The sequence below is a fragment of the Bos grunniens genome, chromosome 9 (assembly GCF_055505025.1).
Source record: "Bos grunniens cultivar Pamir isolate PY7600 chromosome 9, Bosgru_T2T1.0, whole genome shotgun sequence".
Taxonomy (NCBI): domain Eukaryota; kingdom Metazoa; phylum Chordata; class Mammalia; order Artiodactyla; family Bovidae; genus Bos; species Bos grunniens.
Window position 1 is genome coordinate 94,154,071 of NC_141173.1, and position 14,804 is coordinate 94,168,874.

The window sequence follows — 14,804 nt, forward strand, 5'->3', positions numbered from 1 at the left end:
ACTATTTTTCCCCTTTGCTTTTCACTCTGCCTGGATGCTGGTGGTGGGGTTCAGCTAAGGCGACTCTAACATCCCTCTTATTTGAGGACCAGAGACATAGAAGCCAAGCAGGCACCTGTCCAGAAGGCCCTCACCCACTAGGATCGCATCTGCACACAGAGACGTAAGAGGAGAGGTGGCTGCATGTGCTGCTGCTGGAGGCCGAGGTGCTTCTACCTGGGGGAGGGGGTGCTCCAGAGGACAGGGAATGGAGATGAGTGGAAAAGGTGGGTCCCATGAGGGGCTGGGGCCTGTGCACAGTTCCCATGAGGCACCCGATGAGCTGAAGTGAGATCTCTGTGCTCCACTAGCCACCAGAACAGAACCACCAGCCTGGGCCAGGACACCTCACCGGCACTGGTGGTGGCAGACTTTAGAGCTTTTCTTCTGTTTTCTGGAACTTTCATGTGGTCCCAGATGGGGGAAGGCAACCAGGCTCTACTGGCTCAGGAGAATCAATTGTTAAATTTTCAGGCCTTTTGTGAGCTGGTTGGTTAAACACGGTCATTATTTTAAAATGAAATCATAAAAGCTTAAAACTAAATAAATTATATTAAATATAAGAAGCAATAAATACTTAAAACTAATCACTTCTTCAGTATTTGACTAGATTGGACTATAACTAAAATCTGTGCTCTTGGAGTCCTTTACCCTGGCTGTACCTGAATCGTAGAAATACCATCATGGGGATAGCTCTAGCCAACTCCGTGTGCAGTGATGTCACACTGGTAGCTTGCCACCAGCCTGGATGACAGTGTTTACACCGCAGAAATTAGCAACCCCTGCCCATCAGCAGCAGCAGCAAAGCAGGGCGTGATATTCTAAGACCAGGAATTAGCAAACTATGGCCCACACGACAAATCCAGCCCACCACCTGTTTTTATATATAAAGTTTTATTCGAATGTAACCATACTCATTCATTTATGCTTTGTCAATGGCTGCTTTTCCTGCTTCCTTTCTGCAACAATGGAATTGTGTAGCTGAAACAGAGGTATATACACTGCTATGTATAAAACAGATAATAATGAGCAACTACTATATGGCACAGGACCCTCCACTCAGTGCTCTGTGCTGACCTTAAGAGGAAGTAAATCCAAAAAAGACGGGATATACGATTCACTTTGCTGTACAGCAGAAACTAACACAACATCTGAAAAGCAACTATACTCCAATAAAAATTAATTTAAAAGAAAGAAAGACGATATGGCCTGCCTTCCTGGTCCTTTACAGAAAAATTTTGCTGACCCCCAGAATAGACTTAAGAAAGTGATGGATAAAATGTTAATAGTGCAAATTAAACTTTAAAATGTGTTTTATCTGTTGCCTGGAGTTGTGTTTGAGTAGCACAAAAATTTTTTTTTAATATTCTTTAATATTCAAAACTGTTTTCCAATTCAGTAAAGAAGATACCTATATCTATTGATGTTGCAAATTAATGAAGTTCCAAAACACAGCTTTATTATATCACTTCCATATGACTGAGCAATAAAATTGAAACTATCAGCTGATACCTGTGTCCTAACTAAATTCAGCATCCCAGTTGTTACATATTTAGCAACAAGATCACCACTGCATCCTATGACTGACTTGCGCACCATTTTGGTGGATGACAGGGATTTCTGCTGACTGGTTTTCAAAAAAAAGAAAGGATTCTCACACATTTCTTGCAATTAAGTACTGTGGAGCATATTTATAAACTGCAGTATTTAATATGGCATTGAAACTTCACAATAGTATGATGAGTCTGGAATTATAAAGTCCATTCAATAGGTGGAACAGAGATTAAAAAGGTTAAAAAACATCACCCAATGGTGAAGCTAGGATTCGCACCTAGATTTCTTGAAAATCTGAGCACACCGACTTCAAATTATACCTTTAGAAGGCACTATTAGAGAAAATACACCATCATTTTTTTTTAAGTAACAGTGAACTCAGTTATACTTTAAAGTAAATTTGTATTTTATTCATTTCAATATAAATATACATGAAAAAGTTATATGTGGAACTTTTATTCTATAGGCAGTGTTTGGATCCACCAACCCCTTGAAATAATTCAGCAGTGACCACAGAGCTCTGCAGTCAAATGCTGGAAACTTTGGAAACAATCACTGTCATTTTTCCTTTTTTTTTAATATTTTATTTATTTAACTGCTGCATGCTGCAACTAAAAAACAAAAGATCCTGTCGCTTATCTGTAAGATCCCTCTGCTGAGAGACCAAGTTCCCCACCATATACTTGATCCCTGACTTTGCTCCCTTCCCCATAAACTGCTGTTCACAGTCCTTCTAGAATAGCCATTGGCTTCTTTCGATATTCCATCCAGCCTGGATTGCAGTGTGGCCCCTGGGGAATGTCTTGCATACTTTGGGGACACTCCAGGGCAAAAATTGAGGGTGGAATGGCTGCTTGCAAGGGCTCAGTGGTGAAAGAGAACAGACAGACAGACTCAGGAAGTGGAAAGCAAGTCGGAGTGACCAAAGTAAAGGATGTCAGAAGGGAGGAGTAAGAGCCCCGGGAACAGTTTTAAGTGGGTAAGTTACATGGTCTGATTCATGTTGTTTTTCTTTTTATTTTTTAATGATGTCACATCTGTGAACCACTGTTACCATATCCAAAGCTTCACCTTCCGCCCAGAGATGAGGAGGCAGGGCCCAGCCATGGAGACCTCTGGGGAGGCCCACACCAGAGGGCAGGAGAGCAGAGTGACCAGAAGCCTCTACAGAAAAAGTCAAGGAGGAATCCGAGTGTAACAGGCCCTAGCATGAGGGGGCCATGAGCCCACAGCCAGGGCTCGGAAGGCAGGCGCAGGCGACGCGGCGTCTCCTGGGGGATCTGGCCCGGGTGGCTGGCCGAGGCGCTGCTGTCGCCAGCTCTGTCTGGTGTGCAGCCCAAGAGCCTGAGCGGAAGAGCCAAGTGTAAAGGGATATTCTGGACAGCAGTGAAAACTCCACTGTCCAGAAAATCAAATTCTTGGTTTTTTTCTTTCGCTTTCTTGGGTCATTAATAGGTGTGCTTTTGACAACAATAGACAAAAAAAAAAAAACATATAATAAACTCAGTAATATTCAAAAATTATTTAATTCAAGAAGGTGAACAGTCCTGCAGTGGGGTCCGGGGAGGGGCAGCAGGCACCATATTGGGCCGGGAAGGTGGCAGAAGAAGCCCCTGAAGCAGCTCAAGAAGCAGGCCTAGGACATGGACGAGGAAGACAAGGCATTCAAGGGGAAACAGAAGGAGGGGCAAAAGACACTCAAGGAGCTAAAACCAAAGGCCCAGGTGAAAGGCCCCCTGGCCATGGGTGGAATTAAGAAGTCTGACAAAAAGTAAGCTGTTCCTTGTGCCCGAGGCAATGATGACCCTTAGTTCCATTCCTGTTCAAACATCTGGATTCCCAGCCATGATATCCATTGCCACCTATAGCTGGAATCCAGTGTTGTCTTGGCACCTACTGTACATTTAAGCATAAGCTTTTGTTTAAAAAAAAAAAAAAGGTGAATAATCTGGACAAAAGAAGCGTGGAGGGGGAAACTGCATTATTCTTTATATCTACACCGTGTGTGATGCCAAGTCCTTGCTACACATTAAGCCCCCAACCTCCGTGCGGTAGTGAAGTTCAGGTGAGTGTTCATTTACTGCAGACAGAACAGGAGGGCAGGTAAGTCCCCATCGCCACCCCTCCACCACCCTCCAGGAAATGCGGAAGGAAGGCAGGGAAGAGGCTCAGATGCTGGACTGCATTATTGGGCGAGTAGAATCTTCTTGCAGTGGCACCCCACTCCAGTACTCCTGCCTGGAAAATCCCAGGGACGGAGGAGCCTAGTAGGCTGCAGGCCATGGGGTCGCTAAGAGTCAAACACGACTGAGCGACTTCACTTTCACTTTTCACTTTCATGCATTGGAGAAGGAAATGGCAACCCACTCCAGTGTTCTTGCCTTGAGAACCCCAGGGACGGGGGAGCCTGGTGGGCTGCTGTCTGTGGGGTTGCACAGAGTCGGACACAAGTGAAGCGACTTAGCAGCAGCAGAATCTTCTTGCATGTTTTACCCTTGAAATGAACGCACGTCCTGAACAGAAATAAAGCTGGACAAGGTGCTGTGCCCTCCTCAGCCACGTTTTGCCTACCAAGTCCCTGCTTCATCACTAGGGTCTCACACATGCTCCTAATGTTACACTGAAAACAATGTCAGGAGAGTCGCCGCCGGGTGATCACCTCATTGCCAAATCCCCTGGCTCCTTTTAAGTTCTTATTCTCCTTCATTTTCATAACACTAGACTACCTACCCTTGTAACCAGGCCTCCATCAAAAAAAAAAAAAAAACAGAATGATTTGATGTCTACAATATGCAGATTGAAGGAAAGGCAGGAGGCCAAGACAATATTAGTGTTTCAAGTGTGTGTGTCTGAAACGTGTTGCCAAAACAGAAACTGGGAAGTGGGGAGGGAAACGTGGTTTGGGGGGGAGAGTTAAGATCCGTTCAGCAGGTTCCTGGAGACAGAGAAATCCAAATCAGGGCAGGGGGGCCCTTGAGACAAAAAGAATTGCACAGGGCCTCAGAAACAATGCAGCCGTGTAGAGAAAAAAGATAGGCCGCTCTGAACTCCGCCCCCTCCCCACCGCCCACAGACAAGCCTTGCTGAAACAGGGCTTATTTTCTCTAGTTCGACACTGGCTCCTTGTTGACTGCATTCTAAAGGCCTCTCTGCCTGCCTCCCCGGGTCCCATGAAAGCCTCTCATTTACCCACTCGATTGGAAGCTGCCTTCAGACAGAGGGGCCTGCGTGGGGCGGGGCGTCTCTCTCACCTGGAGGGGTTCCCTTCTCTCCTGCCCAGAAGGTGGGTCTGCTTATCTCAACCTTCTCTCCCACCCTCCACAGCCTCCAGCTCGCATTCTTTCCCCCTGCCTTTTCTCGGGGTTCAGCAGGAGCACAGAACTGATTTCTTCAAGACTTTCTCTGTTTTCCCCTCCCTTTGCCTGAGTGCTCACTTTTTCCCCAACTGTATTGACAAGAGAGCTGTCTTTCACCACGTCTGTGATTCTCTGACACACCCTGAGGTCAAGCAAGCAGGGAATATATTTTTGGTTGATTGACTGAGAGCCTAATATGTAAAAATGTGCCTCGGTAAAACTAAAAAAAAAAACTGATCATTTAAGTATCAAAGGAGTTCCTATTTGCAGAAATGAAATTATCCATTATATATTCTTTTCTATTGTGATAAAATAGAATAACATAAAATTTACCACTTTAAAGTGTACATTGAGAATATTCACACTGCTGTGCATATATATAGCCATCTCCAGAACTTCTTTCTTCTTTCCAAATCGAAACTCTACCCATGGAACAATAACTCCTCATCTCTTCCCCACCCACAACACATCTGGCTGGGGCTATCTACTTTTTGTCTCGATAAACTTGACTCCTTTAGGTACCTCATCTATGCGGAATTACAGAGTACTTGTCCTTTTGTCTCTGATCCATTCCACTTAGCAACTTCAAGATGACTGCATATCCTTTCAGCTAGCTCCCAGCTTAACTCAAAATTCATTCATTTCTAAATATTTGACAACTGGCATGGGAAGAACAGTGACCACATGGAAAGAAATTAGGACTAAACAGAACAGGTGTGGGCCACAAAAGACCCAAACCCCTACCCCACTTTCAAACTGGAACTCTTGCACGGCTTCTCAAAGACGTATCTCCTTTGGAATATAAGGAACGCCAAATCTGAAGATAATGTAGTGGAAGAAACAGTTCTGTGCCCAGCGTGGTATAAATTCTTTATCATCTCATTTAATCTTCAGGACAACTCAGTGAGTCACAACCATATTATCTTCATTTTACAGATGAAGAAACCAAAGCTTTAAGATGCCAAGTAATTTGCTCCAAATCACAGCCAGTAAATACTGGAGTTGACACTCAAAACACTCACACTGATGTCTATTTGACCCCAGACGCCTCTCCCTTAAACACCCAATGCTTACTCCCCAGGGCCCCACTCCACCTGGAAGAAAGGAAAGCAAGGAAATCAACTCGATAATCCAAAAGTGAGACCTGAAAAGAATGGCTTGTAGTATTTAAGAAAAGCATGCTGAGAAGGTGACTTTAAAACAGGCTGAGTGTATAAATTGTGATCAGACTATTAACGTCTCTTTTAAAGAAAAGAACAAATGTGCTTCAAGGGTAACAGAGGAATCTCATTATTAGATGGGTTATCATAAAGGTTGTGAGTCCCCTTCCCCCAGAGACTGCAGGAGGAGAGGCGGGAACCTGTCGAGATCAGGCTGCCTGGAGGCAAAGAGGTGAACCAGGCAGTCTAGGGGGACTCCCCCAGCATCAGAAGTCCCCGAGGTAATTCTAGTGAAGCTTTTGAGTTCCTGGAAGAAAGGCTTCCTAGAAGCCCTAGGTAAGTGTCATAAATATGCATGTGTATTTTATCCTCTGTCATCAATATAGTCCTACTGGGTGGGGTGCATGTTTGACACTTTCAAAATTTAAGGGGCAATGTCCCCTTTGATTGCAGGGCATTCTGCAGTGAACCAACTTTCAAACTAACTCCAACTTCCATTCGAGCAGTGTCTTTTAAATTCAGACTGGTAAGTGTGCCTTGAAGTGAATATTTCACTGAACAGGGAAGATGCTAGCTTTTCATTTTAATGTCCTTACAGCTGGTTCAATATGCATTGCCTCAGAGGCTGAGTTTGTCAAGATATGTAAACAGCAAAACCCAATGTGCTTTTCTGGGAATGACCCAGGCTACTGAGGCAGATTAAGTGTATGGAAGGTGACTCCCAGGACATTTTACACACAGAACTTCTTTACGAGGAAAAATGAAACTGAGAGCATGCGCATTCCCAGAGACAGGACGCATGTAAACACAGCCAGCATTCGCAGGGATAAATCTCTGGTCAGAGATGAGATCTGTTTCTAGAGCAGACACATTACTTCTATCTTACATTCATTCTGCCAAATTCTTTAAGCCTCTATGGCCCATGCTTACTTTCCATTCTTTCTGTGGTTGTAAAGGGATTCCAAGTGAGGTCCACCTCCTTCTACCAACCCTTTAATTTGAGAAGGGAGCTTGTTGGCCACTGCCAGCACATCTGTCTCCTTCTCGGGTCCTCTACCCACCCCAAACCTCCTCATCTGTCAGGGTGAAATCCTCAGTGCAAACAACGTTTCAAAACTGCATGCTTCCTACGGCCTCTGAGATAACTTCACCTGAGGCTTTATTCAGAGTCTCATTGTTTAAAAATGATATTTCTTATGTCATAATTATGTAAACGTCTGTGTGGATTCGGACTGATATTTGCTCATCTTTATGCAAAATGGAATTGGCTCCAATGCAGTGCTGTTAGGGTAGGGCAGGGGAGGGGTGGCAAATAATGGAGTAATTTCCATGAATATTGAAATGTGGAAATTCTATCTTCTACAAATGTGGCTATACTGAATCCCGAGCATGAATGTCTTTCTGGCATTTACGGAGCAACTGATGTCAACGATGTATTTCTCATTTTAGAATACTGTCTTTTTCAGGACACATTCATTGTATTGATGAAAGCATAGGAAGCTTTTGAACTATCAGCAGTTTTTTATTAAGAGGAGTCAGAATATATATATATATGTATAATATGTGTGTGTATATATAGACACACAACCCCCAAAATCGACCACGCAAGGCAATCCAGTTATTTCAGCTACCTTTTCAATCATGAGGGACAGGGCAGCACCAGGAGAGAAACTAATGATATAGAAATACACAGTGACTATTAAGATGGACAGACGATCAGGCAGTTAGGTCATGACCCGGCCATTCTAGGGGATGCCTTCTGTCTTCTCCCAAGAAGACATTAACACATTTACATTCATGTACCACCAAGCTGCTGAATGGGTATCATTTAAGCAGCTGGATTAAATGGGTAAAGATAACCTCCCAGAAATTCACCCCAAAACCAAAGCCAAACTTAAAAATCCATAGTTAGTGTTCATGGTGGGGATGTAGCCTTGGTTTCTGGGAGACTTCCAGACTTCCAAACTTGATGCTGTCTGTTCTACTATAGCGTCCTGGATGAGTCATGACAATTACCATACAGAAGAAGGTAACAGGGACAAAAGGGGGCTATAAACTTGGAGACAACATTTCCTCTTAAGGTTGAACTATAAAATTGATATCTGCAGACCAAAGAGACATGCAGGGTCTCCTAAAACTAGAGAAAGAAAGACCCGCAGGCTTGTAGGACATGACTGTCAACTGGCTGATGAGGTTAAATATCTAAAGAAAGAATACATCAGTCAGGAGGGAAGGACGGTCATGGAAAGATGGAAAAGAAGGAGACTCCCGACTTGACTGAGAGGGGAGAGCTGCCTGGTCCAGACACCCAACAGCCATCCCGGGGGCAGGCCAGCTTCTCTGAGAAAGATGACTGGGGTGGGTTCTCAGAGCCCCTTGTTAGGAGTCCATGCTCACCTGCAATCTTCTGATTATAATGCACCTTCCCAGGTCACGAACACATTTCAAAACAATAAATCAGCATTTTGGTCTACACCATCGGCCTTCCTGAGTTGGGTTAATGTGGGTCCATCCCCATGAGACAGAGCCACTGAAAACTGTCTTCCTCCATTTTTCAGTCTTTCCCCATTTCTCAAAACAACGAACGCACATGATCTTCAAGAGTAAACATATAAGGCACTGTTGATCACTCTGTATGAATCACTGTGACAACACCACAAGGGCAACAACAAGAATAAGAGTATTCCGTTTGGGGGAGAAATGTCTAGTAAATTCCCCATTTTGTCATCTTACAGGCAGTTTGAATGCGGAGCTGGAATTTTCCATTTTATGTTTATTTTGTCCTTCACAATGCCTGGCCCAGTGCTGGGTGCTTGAGCTTGCAGATAGGTGTTAGTTTATCAAGCGAGTGAAGAGCAGCAGCTGGACGACATATTACCAACTGCGACTGCATGACGCAAACCAAGCCTCGGACACCAGTGGCCCCCGAGGGGTGGTCCTGACATCCAATCAGAACCCAGGCCGCTGCTGTCCCCAGAGGGCAGACAGCTGGGTCACTTGCTGCGTTTCTCTCAGCCACATACTCTTTGGGCTCCGGCAGAGCATGTGGAGGAGGAGGAATTCCTGGGGACACAGGGGTCTGACGGTGAGCTCACACGTGCTCACCCCGGACGTCTGCTGAGGTCACTGCTGGTACGTGGCCATCTCTGCGTTTAGATGTGACTGTAAGCGCCACAGTGAGAAAGCATTCAGTTCTCTCTCCCTGTTCACTGGGCAAGAAAAGATTTTTCATTTCATACATCATTTACAACTTGCTGCTGTGATTCTAAAAAACCAGTGGGCTTTATCGAGTTAATGAGCAAGAAAAACATATTTGGTGAGCGTGTTAATTTTTTGAATGTTCTGTGGAGCCCAGGACATTAGGCAACGTGCACAGGGCAGCTGGGCACAACGGGGAGCCCCCGTCCCCTCAGATTCATTCCACTCGGCTATGGGGGCACCTGGCTATTTACTAATAAGTCAGAAAACGGGTCTTAATAGAAACTAAACAGCAAAGGCATCATTCACTTTGCATTCTTTTAAAAAAAAAAAAAAAAACGGGGAAAAGACGGGGGTGCGTATAGATTGGGAAGGGGAACGAGGGAAACTTCTGCGATATTGGAAATGTTATATCATATCGTCACTAAATGATGGATACACGAGTGTTTACATATGCTTTTTTTAAAAGCTCAAGCTATATACTTGAGTACTGCTCCATATTTTTTGCTTTACTGTATGTCTATAATACAACCACATATACACAAACAAATTTTACCTTGGCTGCTGCTGCTGCTAAGTCACTTCAGTCGTGTCCGACTCTGTGCAACCCCAGAGACGGCAGCCCACCAGGCTCCCCCATCCCTGGGATTCTCCAGGCAAGAACACTGGAGTGGGTTGCCATTTCCTTCTCCAATGCATGAAAGTGAAAAGTGAAAGTGAAGTCGCTCAGTCGTGTCCGACTCTTAGCGACCCCATGGACTGCAGCCTACCAGGCTCCTCCATCCATGGGATTCTCCAGGCAAGAGTACTGGAGTGGGGTGCCATTGCCTTCTCCATCACTTTGCATTCTCTGCACCATCTCCACTTGGGAACATTTGGGACCTTGGGCAAAAGTCACCATTAACCTGAGGTTCTCTTCCACCTGCCAGTCTTCACAGCAAGAAAGAGGAACAAGTCAGCGGCTACGAGGACAAATCAGGTCAAAAAAGGGAAGAGAGCTCACTGACCCTCAGAGCTTGGGATCTGTTAAATGATATAAGATGATCTGTCTAAAGAATGATGTAGTAATGAAGGTGAAAGCCCAGACACTTGGATGAAAGGGCTTTGTCAAAGGACCAGGAAAAGACAGTGAAATAAGTCTTAATTTATCAGAGGATCCTTTTAGAGCTCTTATTCTTATCTATCAAAATCTCTGATACTCCAGCCTAGTTAAATACATCTCAGAATTAATCTGCCTGTAAAACCACTGGACCAAGAGCATCACATCACATTTTACAGTTTCTCTTTGAGTTTCACCTTAAGCTGGACATTTAAGACTGATCCCCAGCAAGTTCACGGCACTGACAAAACGCATACCCAGAACCGACAGGGCATGTATGTATTTTTCTCATCTCTTTCCACACATGGTAGATGAGTAGACTTGGGTCTCATTAAAGAGGGGGAGACATTTGAGCTATCCACTATTCAGTGGAAACACAAAACGACAGCTGCCACTTCACGGCTTAGAACATTCAGCATAAAATCGACAAAGAGTAGGGACAATATTTTAGTGTTATTCAATTCATTTAAAGACAGTCAACTTCTGGACCCCCACCTATCCCAAAGATAGCCAGTCATAAACACATACATGCACACGCGCATGCACACACACAGTTCACAACTCCCAAAGAGCCTGAAAGTGGCAGGTGGCAGGTGGCAGGTGGCAGGGAAGACAGAAACTGGCTGTTTTCTAGATAAGACAAAATGCAAAACAGTGTATTTCAGAAAAGATATAAAAGAAGTATCACTATTTGGGAGAGGAACATATTTGTGTTTTGTTGGAAAATAGAAATAAAGAAACGGTTTTGTACTCCGATATTTCATGGCATCTTGTATTCTCTTTTGCTGTGACTGTGATAAACCTCTACTTAACCAGACACCCAGTTTGCAGTAACTGAGACCACAGCCAAGCCATTATCTCGGGAGGACTGGGACTCACTCACACCCTAAGAGGGGCTCTATCTCTGATGCCTGGTAAATGGTTAGGAATGTCAGTAAGAATATCTTTTTGCAAATAATTTTTGGAGAAACGGGAAGAAGAGGGTTGAGAATGCAGCCAGGGTGAACGAGGCCAAGGAGAGTGGGCTCTCAGCACAACACTTCTGTGTGTGTGTGTGTTTTCAGATTTATTTTTAATTGGAGGATAATTGCTTTACAGTATTGTGTTGGCTTCTGCCACACAACAACGTGAATCAGCCGTAAGCACACACGCATCCCCACCCTCCTGAGCCTCCCTCCCCATCCCCGCTCCAGGCTGTCACAGAACACCCTGCTGAGCGCCCCGTGTTATACAGCGACTTCCCATTGGTCGTCTGTTTCACATACAGTGACGACGTTTCAGTGCTACTCTGTCCATTTCCCCCACCCTCTCCTCCTCCGCTGTGCCCACAAGTCTGTTGTCTCTGTCTGCATCTCTATTCCTGCCCTGCACATAGGTTCATTGGTACCATTTTTCTAGATTCCATATATATGCATTAATATACAATATTTGTTCTCTTTCTGACTTACTTCATTCTGTAAATAGGCTCTAGGTTCATTCACCTCACTAGAATGACTTAAATGAGCTCCTTTTTATGGCTGAGTATTATCTCGTTGTACGTATACACTACAACTCCTTACCCACTCATCTCTCAGTGGACATCTAGGTTGCTTCCATGTCCCCGCTATTGTAAATTGTGCTACAGTGAACACTGGGGTGCATGTGTCTTCTTCAATTAAGATTTTCTCAGGGTATACGCCCAGTAGTGGGATTGCTGGGTCACACGGTAGTTTTATTCTTAGTTTTTTAAGAAATCTCCACACTGTTCTCCATAGTGTCTGCATTAATTTACATTCCCAACAAGAGTGTGTGCATGGTTTTAAATGCTCTCCTCAGATGTCCCCCAGAGTAGGAAGGACCACCCCACTCTCCCTGCATTATCCCACATCCCCTCACTCCACAGGCTGTACCAGAGGCAGATGGGTCCAAGAGTCCGCCCTATACGTGGACCCAAAGGGACACACTACATGTCCTGCAGCACAACCCTCACTCAGGCACAAAACAACTCCCCATCTAAACCTTAGACTCACTCTTTTCAGCCCAGAGAAATAGATGCTGCAGATCTAAAGTATAAAAGTAAGGCCTGGCCAGGCCACTCTAAAGGAAACCTCAAAATTCCCAACTAAACTCACATAGGTGGGGAGAAACAGTAGTAAATCAGAGAGGGAAGACCCAGGCAAGAGAACGCTGCCCAGAGCTGACCTGGGTGGGGAAAGAATATTCTGGTAAGGCTGGAAGAGGGCCTGCCTCCTTCTCACTGGAGCACTGGTTGGAAAGGTCACCTAGTTCAACAACCATGAGGCCACCCAGCTCTCAGTTAACCCCCATGGTGAGACCCCTGTGGGTCACAGACTCATGTAGTCCCCTTCCCTTGAGTGCAGGTGGAACCTGGAATGTCTTTCTGGCCCACAGAGAAGAGCAGAAGTGACTGGATAGTCCTTCCTGTGATTATGTCACATCCTACCTCCATTCTAGCCAAGGGAATGAGATTCTCTTCATTGGCTTGGTAGGCAGAATGATCACCCCTACCCCAGCAAAGATGGCCATGCTCTAATTCCAGAACTCACTGGGTAACAAAAGAAACTCAGCAGATGTGATTAAGATTACAGACTTCTAAGGAGATTACTCTGGATTATGTGAGTGGGCTCAATCTCATCATATAAACCATTAAAAACACAGAAATTTCTCTGGCGGGAGTCAGAGAAGTGCTGCAGTAGAGAGGCAGGTGAGATGCGGCCAACAGGAAGCTAGAGAGGCTCCCAGAGTCAAAGGATTTAAGGCACTGTTGCTGGTTCTGAGACGTAGGGGCCAAGTACAAGGACCAGAGAAAGGTCTCTAGGAGCCGAAGGTGGCCCCCAGTTGACAGCCAGCAAGCAAATGGGCTACGGTCCTACAACCACAAGGAACCGAATCCTGCTAACAACCAGAGTGAGCTTAGAAGCAGCTACTTCCCCAAAACCTCCAGAAAGGATCACAGCCCTTGTGATCACATCTTGTGGGACCCAAAGTAGAGAAACCAGTTGATTCCAACTGTGCCCAGACCTCTGCAGAGCGGCAAGCATAAAGTAATACACTGGTGTTGTTTTAAGCCACTACCTCTGTGGTAATTTGCTGCAGCAGCAATAAGGACTGCAGACTGGCCTTGAGGAAGTACGCTTCCATGCTGTCAGAGCACCTAAGAAGGAGCTGACGGTGTCACCAACAGACAGAAAATGGGACCCACACCAAGAGCAACTGAATTCTGCTAACTACCACATGAACTTGAATGAGAACTCTCAAGTTCCAGACAGAAACTGGCCTCACCTATATTATGACTGCTGCCTTATGAGACCCCAAGCAGAGGACCCAGTTAAGCTGTGCCCAGATCCTGACTGATGAAAACTATCCGATGATAAACGTACTAAGCTTGTTGCTCCTTGGTTACACACGTATTGGGAACTAACACACCCTCTTCCAAAACTGTGGGTTTATGCTTCTTCTGGACCACCTCAGCCCAACACCTACACCAACAGTTTCTAATTCAGGATTGAGGCCAGTGCAGAGACTGGTACATAACATATTAGAGTTTAGGATACAGATCTAACATGACTGGCACCTATAACATGCAAATATAGACTTTCTTATTCCCACCAGAATTAAAATCAGATGCCTCTAAGATGGAAGACCACACTCTGCTCTTTCCCATTAACCACGGTATCACCCTACCTTCCAAAGGTGACATGGGCTCTATGATGAGGACACAAAGAATCGTTAATTCCTTTTTTACCAAGCCATGTAGGAATATTAATCTATCACTTTATTTCAAACATTGTTCTCTACAGTATTTTGTCCAGCTTGCCAACACTAACATGCGGAACTCTTTTGTGTTTAAGTGATAGAAACTCCGACTCAAACAGGCTTGAAACATAAAAAGGGAAAGACTGGAAAGTCGGGTGCAGGCAGGGCTGCAGCCATGGTCTCTCTCCAGGTGAGTTCTCCTCTGAGTTTGTGTTTTTCCCCAGCTGGCTCCTCCCTTGTGGCAAGATGTCAGCCAGTAGCTCAAGAATTCACCCTCCTTTCACCCCAGAGGTGGCAACACAAGTTCAGGGCCTGACTCTCACTGGCTCATTTAGGCGTGTCAATCCTGGACAATCACCATGAAGAAGAGAGGGTTTGCCAATGGCCAAAAGCCAGGGGTATAAGGTGAGTGGGTCCCTTCCCATCCCTGCAGACTGAGACCAGGGAGTGGGTGCTTTCCTTGAATAAAAATTAGGGAGCAGCATCAAAAGAAGGACGGGAAATGTCAAGTGGGCAAAAGCTCTCTGTTTGGTGAACCACCTTACTTCCCAACTATGACGCTAACTGGCATTGGGCAATTTTCAAGCACCCAATGAAGTTTCTAGGAGAAAAGCTATCCTACCACAAGGGCATCCATCCACA

The 14,804-nt window shown here is 45.1% G+C and overlaps 1 pseudogene; it reads left to right on the forward strand.

The window, feature by feature from the left end:
* Positions 1-253: 253 nt before the first annotated feature.
* Positions 254-3,368, forward strand: LOC147366381 (translation machinery-associated protein 7-like; annotated as a pseudogene).
* Positions 3,369-14,804: the final 11,436 nt, after the last annotated feature.